Raw genomic sequence first — 13763 nt, 5'->3', positions numbered from 1 at the left:
CATCTCGCGGACCCTGGCCCCCAGTTTGAAAACCATTGCTCTAGCGCATTTGCCTCTAATTCATGCATCCATGCGCATTTATAAGCCCCTCCTACCCGGTGATACCTGTATAACTAGTGTGAAAATTTTGTCACCGCAACATCTCAACTTTAGACATTCTACTAACTATAAGTAGATGTGCAACTAGCTGTCAACTAACCTAAGATTATAAGAACGTGTTGACATGTAGTTGATACATGAAACTTTAAGTCAGAAGAGTGTCTGTTGGGTGATCACCACAATACTCATTAAAGACATCTAATTGCTGTCCAAACAGCCCAGACATCTGTGCTAAAAAAAGGCAAAATTTGGGCTGTCGTCTAACCATACCCCAAAAAATAAATAAAACCAAATGCCATTACTTTTGACTTTGCTTACATAATGCAATATCAATCACCTCGCAAATTATTCTGGCAAAAAAAAAAAAACATATACCAAAGTTTATTCAGCTATATAAGATAAGATAATACCTTATTAATCCCCTAGGTGGAGAAATTTGGTTGTCACAGCAGCAATAATATAAGTAAAGAAAAAATTGGAGAAAAAAGCACAGATATATAAATTCAAGTAAAAAGATATTGGGTTTATAGTTAACCTAGATGGTTAAATGACATCTATTGCTTGTGGATAAAGTGTCTAAAGTGGAATATCGAAATAAAGTGTTACTGAAATAGAATAAATCAATGTTATAAAAAAGGAATAAAAAACAAGGAGCTAATACTGCCGCATTGCCTGTTTGCAATGCAGAAAGCTTTAAGCAAAATAGATTTGCTGCTACTTTCAACAGGTGACGTAATCTTAAGTTTAAAGAAATTTGTCAGTCACTTGCATGGTTTCTGTTTTTGTGATGCTGTGATGGGCAGCTCCAGTGGGTAAACTCAAAGGTGTTCTTTGCAGTAATAGATGACTTTATTTTTGGTTCCCCACAGGTTCTTATAAGAATCCCTTCTTACATTTTGATTGTTTGTAAACCCCTTTTCCACTACAAAAAACATTTTGTGCAACATAATGAATCCAACATTTTAGGAACTTCAGTATATATTTGTGGGAAAGCATGGCTCTTAATGCATTTGATTAATGATATGTCTAATTGGGTGCGTTTGTGCATTTGGCTTGATTATGGATAGTCAAAAAGCTTACATCTGTTTTTAATTCCTCTGAATTTGCTCTTTTCAATTCAGAAAGTTTCTTTCTAAGGGTTTCTTTTTTATAGGAAAACTCAAAGGGTTTCTTCAGGTGAAAGACTAAAGGGAGTTTGCTGAAAGCCAGCACATCATCCATACTCTAACAACTCTTATGAAATGGATCAATATCAGGTTCGGTGCGGTGAACTCTTCTGGTTCTGCTGTTTCACAGGCAGAGCGAAAACTCAGGAAATCAATCAGAAACGGCATTGTTCAGCTTTTATAACAGCAGTAGAACTAAGAGACTAGTCTTCAATGTATTAATGTCACCACATATTACACTCATTCTTTTTCTAATTGATTCCTATAAAGCTATTGTCTGATCACACACAAGCCGAGCTGGAGCAAATTTCTCATGAAGCGTAGGTTACACCGGTCAACTGAGCAATTTATGTAAGCCAGCTCATGAATATTCACAAGCTGCGGTGGTTTTATTGATTCAACTGGGGTAAATACAGTATTAAGAGATCATAATGTGGGAATCACGGTAAGATGGGCATGGTGAAGGCAGATTCGGGAAGTGACCTCTACATTATCCCAAATTCTGGTATATCAATAATATGTTTTGTCTGTGTAGATTTTGGGTGCTGTATTATTTAGGATGACAAGATAACCATGGTAAAAAAGTAGAGCAGGGTCTGATGAGATGTGTGAGCTTGTGTTTTTTAATTCACAAGTTTATATAAAACAGAAAGATAAATAAGGAAAACATTGTTTATTATAAATGGCTTGAATGCATCTGATGCTTGGGCACACTGCAGCAAAGAAACCTAAAGTTTAATGCTACATCACTACTTTAACAGATGGCAGCTAATAAAACATGAGCATGTGTTCATTTGAAAAAAAAAAATTATTTGTGTGGTTATGTTTTGCTCATCAATTATCTGCTCACCCAACCCGTTCTCACCAAGATGCGTACAAATGACACGCAGTGTCATTATCGTGCAATAGATACGCCAAATTCCGATTTTGCGTGCATATGATACGCCAGTCCTTCCCATTCACTTATATGGCGAATCGTTTCGTGACGTTTTATTTATTGTTTTCTCATTTGTTTTCTGTTTTTTAAACCATTTTCGCTTGGGTTTAGGGTTAGATTTCACATTTATTTAAGCAGGTTATTTAATATACAGGTTTCTCTATGTTTTTATCTATATTTAAGCCATGGTCGCTTGGAGTTGGGGTTAGAGTTGGGGTTTGGGTTAGGATGTCATTTTTATATAACAAAAAGTTGTTCTAACCCTAAACACAAGCGAAAATGGTAAAAAAAACAGAAAACAAATGAGAAAACAATAAATAAAACGTCACGAAACGATTCGCCATATAAGTGAATGGGAAGGACTGGCGTATCATATGCACGCAAAATCGGAATTTGGCGTATCTATTGCACGATAATGACACTGCGTGTCATTTGTACGCTTTTTGGTGAGAATGGGTTGGCTCACCAATTAATACACTGTAAAAAATCCTTGTTGCACTTATTTTTTTTCTAAAAATATATAAACATACAGATATATCAAATGAAAGAACAGACCCTCTGCTTTCAAACAAACTAGATGGAGAAAAAAGTTTCATCCCATCTATATTTTTTTCTCTACTTATAAACTCTTAAATATGGGTATTTTTCTTTAAAAGACATTTTTTTTTTGCAAAAAGCTGAAATAATTGCATTTTTGTATAGGAATTTTCTTAGAGATCACATTCAGAACGATTATTAAAACAAAGTTTAAAATTAGTAAATCATTTTTAGATTCATTTTTTTCATAAATTGGGTAAGTCTCTAGTTGGGTAAGTAATTTAGTGGATAATCGCGGTATTGCAGAATAACATAAAAATTCATCAGGAACATGTTTCTATGCAAATGTTTTATCTAAATTCACGAAATAACTTGTCAATGGCAGGGAAAGAGTTAATTACAACTTTCTTGACTAGTGAGGAGTTGCTAACTAAGCTAATAACTTCTGAATGTGATGTGAGAGAGAGGCACGCACGCTGCACGCAACATTAGAGAAAGGGAGGGGGGGCGTTGGGCGCTTGCAACAATGAATTAAGACGTTTTTAAACAGAAAAATATAAATGTAAATGGGAATCATGAAAAATCTATTTGTGGTGGACAGTGTTGATTCCGTAGCAGTGCACCACGAGTAAATCAATGTATGGGAAACACTGCAGAATCTTATAAATGAAACAATATACAGTAAACAAGCCAGTGTATTGGTTTCTGAGTGCTTTGGTTTCTAGTACCAGAACATACTTAAATTTCCAAAATGCTAGACAATAACAAGTTTCTGAAATTATAAAGTTGTCCTTTGGCATCAACCTGTAAAACTCTATATTATGAACAGAAGTATAATTTACAAAATAATGGAATAATAATTCTATGAATTTAATTATAAAAATGCAATCAGGTAGTCTGTAGTTTGTTTATAGCCAACAGCAAAACATTCAATATATTATATAGTACAATTAGTCGACATATTGTGACATGACATTTGCAACATATTTTACTTCCATAACATACAAAAAAAAAAACGTAGCATGAGATTTGATTTTATCTATCAGGAATTGATTGGAACATAAATGCACAATATCAGAAGCAAGTCAGACCTGTATGTGATAGAGAAAAATGTCCAATGTATTACCGCGTCATTTTTTAAATTACTGTTTAACGTGCCAGTGTCACGGCTCGAAAACCCCTGTCCAGCATCAACCAATTTAAGCGATAATGTGAGACAAACATGTTCATTCACGTCTGCTCCCATGTTTGTGATGACAGTGCTTTACCGACTGAATTTAAATCCAAAAATTGTTCACAATTAGGGAAATCTAACACATGTATACTTAGTATTTCTTTAGACAGATCGAACTTTTCTATTAATTTTCCATTATGCGATCTGATGAGTTTAAAGCTACTGTCTGTTTTTTTTGTTTATTCCGCGATTGCTGTGAGCGCTGGTGTTGAGCAGCTTATGCCGAGTTCAGACTGGACGATTATAGCCTCGATTTCGCCAACAGGTTTTGAGAAATTGCCAACAAATGCCCGAAATCACAGGCAAGGCAGTGCTCGATCATGCAAGTGACAATCACCCAGTGTGAACTATCAAAGACGTGATCTGAGAGAATCACCAAAGAGTCGATTCCAAATCATGTCGTGTGAAATGTGTTCTGACTGAACATAACATCGACGATGACCTACAGCTAATGAGAGAGCAACATACAGGGCAGCTGGAAGTTCTTGGGAGGAGTCTCCCCAACCATTTCCTCCTTCATAATCTTCTTTTCTTTTTCGTCTTTTCGCTGCAAATAAGCACACATGCAATTTGTGTTTCAAGCTTCTTGTGGGCTACCATTTTTAATAATAATCCCAGTCTCACCTGAGAATTGCGTTGTTTGCTTGTCACTTCTCGTGTGTGTTTAGTTGTAAGACGTAGTTTGCGGGCCTCCTATGTTAAAATCATGCAGTGTGAAACCCCTGTCGCAGATCCATCGTGCAGTGTCAACACAGCAGCGATTGAATTCTACCCCTGATAGTCATGCAGTGTGAAAATATCTTTGACGCAAATACTTTTACCTTGTTCACACTGTTAGTCCAAATCCGATTTTGGTGCATATTCGATTGGAATTCAGTCACATTTAGAACGTGTGAACGGCCAAAAAGCGAATGAAATCCGGGTTTTTTTTCCGAATCCATTTTAGGCTACATCCGATGGTTTGAAATCCTTTCAAATTGCATTTCTGGAAATCCATTTCAGTCTGACCACTTTGATCACATTTGTATAGCTTTTTGGTTAGGTGGTCATGCTGTCACGTCATGTTAACGCAACCTCAGCTCAAACTTTAGAATAGTCCATTTCTGACTAAATGATAGGGTTGTTTGGCAAAGTTCATGTATTGGCGATATAGTATATATTTTCTACACCGTCAGACATCTAGGGATTGCCATAGAAACAGTGCAGAACGCTACAGGATGCACAGATCGGATCTGAACAGTGATACACAATGTAGACAGTGAGTCTGTCAAATCGGATATACACCAAAATTGGATTTAGACTGGCAGTGTGAACAAGGTTTTTGAATATCATGCAGTCTGAACTCGGCATTACTCCTGTATCATAAAGTACACCCGATTTGTCCCAACAGAGGCAGACAGATGACTTGCTGATTTGTCCTGTGTTTATATGAAAATCTGATTTACTACAATTGTGTTTGATCTGAACTAGATGAACATTTATTTCACGACCCAAATGTGTCATGAATAATGTTAATGTTACTGTATGTATTTGATGTTTATGCGAACAAAAGTGCACTTACATTTAAAATCAATTTTAAACTTGGTTTGCATCAGTACTTTTTACATTTTTTAGAAATTGTTAACAAAACCATGATAATATTGATAATCATGGCGATTTTGGTCACTATACGCGTGAAGCAAAATGTTCCTACCGTTTCATCTCTAGTACGCGAGTTCAAATTAACCCTAAAGATCTTTTGACGTACACCAATGGTAACACTTCCTGGAAAATTTTTTTCAATAAGGTTGTATTAGTAAACATTATATAGCGATTCAGTGGGGGAAAGAAAATTTACGGAACGGATGATTGATGGGCGGGGGAACGCGCAAAAAGAACCATGGAGACGGACGAGACAGGCGCGCACTAATGCAGACCCGCCTCATTTCAAATCTTATGAAAGAAACCCCTGGTCTATATTTAAGCGACCACTTTCCACTGACGCGAAGCGAGTGTTTCATTCCTATGAAAGGTAGGATTCATGCTCTAGAGTACGAAATTGCAGACCGGATTTTTACCGCTCATTTGCACAACGCGTTTTTAATACCATGTGCATTATCTTCCGAGGTCTAGCAGCTTCGCGTCAAGTCAAACACAACTTCAGAACATCCTCGAGAATGCCATTTCATTAGACATTGCAGAGAGAGAGAGAGAGAGCAAGAGAGAGAGAGAGAGAGAGAGAGAGAGAGAGAGAGAGAGAGAGAGAGAGAGAATAAAGGTCTGACATCAGGTACCCAGGTCAGGGAAGCTAGAAGACAATAAACGTGTCAAAAGTATAAAGCCATGGCACTCATCTCATTATATGCTCATTTAAACTATATATAGTTTAATAAAATAATGTATGTTACCAGCAATACATCAATTACAACCTTATTAGAGTGATTGTATTTACTAGCTGCCGACCACCTTCAAAAGTGCATAACTCACATGTAAAAATCATTAAACAATTCCATAAATGTTATTAGTTTAAAAAAGCTTTTTATTTTATTAACTTTTTGTTATTTTTACTTTAATTGTAAAAATGTTCCTACAATTAAAAACAACTAGATTTATATTCCCTTGTCATTTTTGAACTATACTAGAATCCTCCACCTCTCCCGCTGTAAAAAAGTCACTTTTCCTCTGAGTAAAGTTAAAATGACTTACTTTTTACATTTACTTGAGTAGATTTTTAGACCAGTAACTTTACTTTTACTTAAGTAAAATATTATTAAAGTAACTTAACTTTTACTTGAGTACAATATTTTATTACTCTTTCCACCTCTGATCAAATCATAATAATAATGATTAATTAATTTTCTTTCTTTATTTTCAAGGATAACCCCCATGAGATGAACTCAATTAATGCATTCGTCCAGCAAATATACCCATAATTGTACATTAACTCTAAGAAATGTTAATTCCGTGGCCTTCAGAAAATATGTTTCTTATGCTGCGTTTACACCAACCGCGGTAGAGGCGTGAAGCGCGAGTGGTTTCAATGTTAAATCAATGTGAAGGCGCGTTGACATGCGTCAGGAGGTCCCACAGCGCGGAAGAGGCGTTCGGCGCGGAAGATGCGTTCCCCCTCTTTCGCGCGTGAAGCTCGCACGAATTGAGCGTTGTGCACAATGTGCGAATTGTGTTTTTTGTGCATTTTGCGGTTCACACGAATTTGTGGCTGATGCCGGGTTGAAAACTTTGAACTTTGGTGGAATTTCGTGCGGCGTTAACCAATCAGGAGCCTGCTTGCTGCTGTGGTGGCAGCCCCGCCCGGAGTCACTGATTCAACCAACGCTTGATATTGTCCGTAAGCACTCACCCGGAGCTATACGACACAAGTTCTTATTTCTATAGAGGAGACAGGAATAAAAAGGACCTCTCTTGGAAGAGTGTCAGTGAGGACACTGGGCAACATGGTAAGTTGTACACTTTTGAGTCACGTGACGTTTATTGCCCGCGTCGTTTATTTTCCCCCTATAGTAAGGTTACCAAATACAAACCGATAACTCTCTCGATAAATTCACAATCAACATCAGTCATCTTGCAAACAGACAACCGCATAGCACAAGAAGCGGAGTTTGCCTCTGATGCGCGTCAAATGCTTGCTTTTTCAAGCAAATATACCCATAATTGTACATTAACTCTAAGAAACGTTAATTCCGGTTGGTGTAAACTCAGCATAACTGGTATACAGTATAGAGTATGGTATAAACTAAAGAGAATGAGTGAGGCAGAGCAATGCGCAGGTACGTCCGACAAGAACCTTGACGTTGTTTTATTACCAAAAAGAGGATCTTATTCTGGATCTTATCCCTTCCAAAAGGGGTTTTAGCACAGGGGGAAACATTGGTTGTGTCCAAATAACCACACTTGCTGTCTTTGCACTTGACCACTTACATTACGTTTTCTTGTATTTGGCCCAAGTGTTCTAGTGGGCGTGAAGATTAAGCATGCATGTAGATTTTTTCACCCGATGGACATTCACACCACCAGCAAGAGCGTCAAAAAAATGCTCTGACGCTCGACTGCATTCTCTGGAATCCTCTCAAGCTGAGGTTTCCGCCTTCCGACTGGTTGCCGCCAAACTGCATCATAACTCATTAACATAAAGGAATGTCAATCCATGTGGCAGCAATTTGCACCAAAACGTATTCGTTTTTTTTTTATTTAGGCTACTTAAAATGTTTATTTTTTTTTTTTTTCTTTAAATAAAATGAACACATAATCACTCTACAATTAACATTAACTGAATTTAAAGATTATCTACACTTATCTAAAACTTTCAGAAGCATAATTAATTTGCACCTGTAAAAACTAATGTTAAACTAATCTTAAACTAATGTTCAGGGGTTCTTGAGAATCGTGATCTTTATTTTAAGCAAAAGAATCGTGATTCTCATTTTATACAGAATCGTGCAGCTCTACAATACTACTTCAAAGCAAGTACCAGGATCAGGCAGTTTAAAATCACCACTGGGTCAGCACCCCATTACCTTCACTCGCTTATACAGACGTATGTGCCCTCTCGATCCCTGCGCTCTGGCACTGAGCAGAAAGGGATAAAAATCACTATCGCGTACCTTTTATGGATCTGTTCCACATCTAAGGAATGATCTGCCAGTTGCAACAAGATCTGCTGACACTGTAGCTGTCTTAAGAATCGACTAAAAGCCCATCTCTAAAAACACTTCACTCACATATACAAAGCTTAATATCTTTTGCTAATTTTCTATGTTTTCCGTGCTTGAAAGAAAAAGAATTTAACCCTTGGCTGTGTGTACTGTGTTAGACTTGATGAGACTTCTAGTGCACTTATGTTCTTGTGATGTTCTAATTGCTTCTATTGTTACCTCATTTGAGAGTCGCTTTGGACAAAAGCGCCTGCTAAATGTAAATGTGAATGTAACAGTAATTTGTGAGAATTAAACACAAAAGCAATCATTTGTGAAATGCAGAACTGGTTTATTAACTAAACTACGAAATACACACAATACTAACTAAACAGACAAACACAATAAACATGACATAAAATAGTTTAAAGGAATGGAAAATAAAGAAAAAGAATGGCAATATCACTATAGGATTAACTTCTGCACAAAAATCAGATCCTCTAAGAGGATTCGCCTTTATTAAAAAGGGGTCACAACTTATGCATCAGCAAATTAATGAATGAATACTTGCATGAGGCAGTGTGAAGACCCAGATGCGTGTGCGCCTAAGAGCATGAGGAAAATAGTTACGATGTATTTGTAAGTCATCTAAGGGGTTTTTTTTAGGTGTAAATGCCCTCCGAAACTTTTCGAGACGGATTTAAATCTGATTGCTCAAACCACTTCAGGAGGTGGTCTGGGACGGATTTCAGATGAAACTGGACAAGTGTAAATACATCTGGTTGATGAAACCACATCTTTCAGCACGTCACCCAGAAGTTAGCCGTCAAAGAGGCAAACAAACAAAGACGACACGCTCGTTGCTTTATGGAGCGACGACAGTGGGTAATAAAGCTTCCTAGAATCAATAAAAGAGTCTAATGACAAACTCAAATGATATTAAACAAAGAAATCAAACTTTAAGAGAGAGAGTTTTGTGAATGCTTTTTCCGTCATGGACCTGCATTAAATCACCTCGCTGTCACTCTCCTGCTGCGATGTACTGCGAGCTTCAGCTCATGCCAAGCAAGGAGACGCGCGTCCCCTGCCCAACATACAGTAAGTGCTGCCTATTGTTGCATAAACGTCATCTTAAGTTTTTTAAGGCGGAGTAATAAATAATGTATTTGCATTTTGGGCAGGGGTAAAAGATCGGATTCATATCCGTTTTGCCAAGACGCATTTATGTGGCGAAATGTAAATGGAACAGTTTTAACAAATCAGATAGCTATCCGATCAGAGAAAACACATGAAGTGACCAGGTGTAAAAAGGCCCTTACGTTGTTCCCTTACGTTGTTCCTTTGCATTATTCTGTTGAGTGGATTGATCCACGGAGATGATAGAAGTTTTCTGAAGTGATGAGTGCCCGAAAACTGTCCCAAATGTCCCAAGGGAGGGAAACAGGTCTCCAGCAGGTAGCTGTATTGAGCTGAGAGCGAAAATGTGAACTTAACCCATTGTGAGCTAAGATTAATTGGATAGCAGGGCCTCTTAACCTTTGATAAGTCCAACCCATTGAAACTCAGATGTGAAATGTGAAAGGTTGTTGTTCAAGTGGAAAAACAGTCTTTGTTTCACCTGACACCTAATTTGTGTAGTTGTGCCATTGCAGAGAGTTTGTCTCAATAATAATTCGGATTATTATTAAACGAGATTGATTCCAGTTTTGGTAACATGATGCATATCATTGATCAGGAAATTAAATGAGAGTAATTATGACAGAGTTTAACACACACCAAATAATACTTTTCATAATTGTAAATATAAGCATCATAACAATAAACTACATAACTATAGTGTTAAAACAAAGTGATACAGCATAGATACCATTTTGCAGTACAATGATATATAATATATACATTTTAAACATCTTATTGTGATCTTTAACTAAGAAGTCCCAGAGTCCACATAACTTGGTCAGCATTTTGCCAGTTCTGGCAATTGTCAACCTGTCGGAGATCTCATGTTTCTCGATGGAATGTCTTTGAAGCAGAGAGGGGGGTTACGATTGTCGCCAATTTACGATTAGGCAGAGGAGCCACGGACTGACAGGATTTCAGATGAAACGGTATGAAAATCTTACATCATGGTTATAGTGAGCAAAATCACCACGGTTATCAATATTATCATGGTTTTGTGAACAATTTCTAGAAATGTAAAAAAAAGTACAGATGCAAACCAAATTTAAGATTGATTTTCAAATTAGAAAAATGGCACATTTGGGGGTCGTGTGATAAATTATTATCTAGTTCAGATAAACACAAGTTAGTAAATCAGATTTTCATATAAACATGGGACAAATCAGCAAGTCTGCGTATGTTGTGAGAAATTGGGTGTACTTTATGACCCAGAAGAGAGCTACACGACACCTGCGTTCACAGCAATCACGGAAGAAACAAACAGAGCTTCAAACTAGATCACATCATTTAATGGATAATGAAGAGAAAAGATGGACCTGTCTTCAGAAATATTAAGTAAACATGTGTCAGTACAACTAGATTTCCCTAAATGTAAACATTTTTTGGATTTAAATTCAGTCAGTGAAGCACTGTCATCACAAACACATGGGAGCAGACCTGATTAAATGTGTTTGTCTTAAGTTATTGCTTAAATTGGTTGATTCTGGACATGGGTTTTCGAGCCGTGACACTGCCACGGTTAAATGGTAATTAAAAAATTACGCTTTTATACTAACTGTTGGACATATCACAGTAAACCATTAAACCGGTAATCGTTACATCTCTTGATAAGTTCTCTGAAGAGTAGATGCTGCTGATGGTGCGACCCAAAACTCTTTATCAATCTTTGTTTAGTTGTTAGTTAATGCATCTACTAGTTGGTGCATTAACTACACTCTAAAAATTGCTGGGTTATTTTCAGTGATGGGAGTACTTTGTAACTCGTTACTGTAATTCCACTACTTTTAGCAGTAACGAGCATGTATTTTTTATCAAGTAACACAATTACTGAAATTTAAATGAGTTCGTTACTTGCGTTACTCTATTTTGTAAAAAAAAACAACACTTGCAGACAAGACATTTCTGATCTAACGTCGCAGGACCGTGGTGGGCGACGCAATGAATCATTAAACTTCATCATGGCCGAAAGTGCATATAGAATGAACATGAAAAATCTAAACGGGACAACATACCTTTGTTTAAAAATTGAAAAAGTCATAATCCATCCGGACTCATGTTTGTAAATTATCTTTGCCAAGCAATCCCAGTATGACATTAACTTGCATTTGTAGTCCACAAAAGTAATAAATCGGAGAAATGTTAATGTTATTAGATGTTTATATCTGTTTTCATGGAAGAGAACGATCCGCGATTGTTGTTTCCAGTAAAATATTCCCATTGCGCTGTACAACTGTCTTAAAACTAGACCTGTTTGAGGCGTGACTCACTCGGATCTTTCTCCCGGATCTTTAAATTAACTCATGAGTCGCGAGTCTCTAGTATCATTAACCCGGGTCAGTTGAGTCCTACTACAATTCAATGTAAAACCATAAACAGCGCCACCACACACACAAACCTCTTTCAACATTATTAATGAGACTTTGCTCGCTCTACAGATCCACTCGTAACCTGCTGATCCGCGAACTGACCTGAGATTCTCAATCGGAGCCGAGAGACATGCGGATCTGCTCTGACTCGAGAATCTCTCAACTTGTAACCGGCTGATCCGTATCCACTAATCCGCGCGAACTGTCTCTCGAATCAGAGCCGGAAGCACTGCAGATTCGCAGATCCGCCGGAAACATTGCAGACTCGAGACTCTCCGGCTCGGGGGCTACATAATCAGGACACAGTTTTTTCTACATTTTCTCTATATTATTTTGGTATTATTATTAGGCCTGTTTTTTTTAATGGTCGACCATACACACCAATCTAAAACCTACAAGCATGTTTTTCAGAAGTGAAAGGCTTTTGTTGTGGATTTGCTTTTGAGGAGACTTCAGTTGCTCTATAGATCCACTAACCGGCTGATTCGCGCGGATCAGCCGTAGCCGGTTAGTGGATCTGTAGAGCGAGTGAAGTCTCATGAGTCCCATGGTCTGCGAGTCTGCAATGTTTCCGGCTATGAGAAACTCGAGTCGCGCGGATCAGCCGGTTACAAGTGGGTCTGTACTGAGTTTCCTTGGTGATTTAGCAATACTGACTCAAATGACTCAAGTGACTCACACAACCCGGATCACTTTAGTGAGTGACTCACAGTAACCCGGATCCTTAAAAGGAAGTTTGCCAGGCCTACTTAAAACTCCATAGTATGTGTGAGTGCGCATTTAGTTTTAGTTTTGGTACTTTTGAAATACAGTAACTGGTAGAGTAAGTCAATTGTGACTAATTACTAATTTTCAGTAACTTGCCCAACACTGATTATTTTCAGATGGGTTGAAACTAACCCAAAAACTGTTTATATTTGACCCAACAATAGGTTAAAACAACCCAGCATTTCAGGTTGAAACAACCCAGCATGGGTTAAATTAAAACACAGAAGGCATTTTTTTATGTAATGTTAAAAGTTTTAATGTTAAATTTTAAAAATGCATTAGTAAATGCATGAATTAACATGAACTAAGATTAATAAATGCTGTGGTATTGTTCATTGATAGTTCATGTTAGCTAATGTATTAACTTATGTTAACACATACAAATATACCACTTCCTTTTTAAATAAATACTATGTTATATTTGTTTTACATCAACAAGATTTTAGAAAGACTGCAACACTGACAAAAATAATGCCTATGGCAAACCTTGATCTATTAACATTTTTATAACCTTGATAATGTCAGATGAAAAATCATTTTATATATTAAAGTATGCAAGTATATATATATATATTGAATTTATATTTTGAGACACGTTATAACAGACTTTGATTAATTTTTGATTTATAATGTGCACTCATAGATCGTGAACAAGGACTAACACTGTGATTAGCTAAGCAGTCCCTATACCCATAAAACCCCTTAAAGGCCTTTTGAATTAATTTGATAGTTTAATTTGATATTTGTTACTGAAACAGAAATGTAGGTGGAAAATTTTCAATGAAAAACTATGGAGTTCTGTCCCAGAAGCGAAAGACTCATTTCGACAGATTAGAAATACATGCA

The 13763-nt window shown here is 37.1% G+C and overlaps 1 protein-coding gene across 2 annotated transcripts in view; it reads right to left on the bottom strand.

Annotated features, from left to right (window-relative positions):
• lrrc24 (leucine rich repeat containing 24) overlaps positions 1-13763 on the bottom strand; it is a 53873-nt gene that overhangs the window by 12391 nt on the left and 27719 nt on the right. The window lies entirely within an intron of this gene.

This window comes from Misgurnus anguillicaudatus, chromosome 2 (genome assembly GCF_027580225.2).
Source record: "Misgurnus anguillicaudatus chromosome 2, ASM2758022v2, whole genome shotgun sequence".
In the NCBI taxonomy this organism is placed as follows: domain Eukaryota; kingdom Metazoa; phylum Chordata; class Actinopteri; order Cypriniformes; family Cobitidae; genus Misgurnus; species Misgurnus anguillicaudatus.
This window is presented reverse-complemented; position numbering and strand designations above follow the sequence as displayed.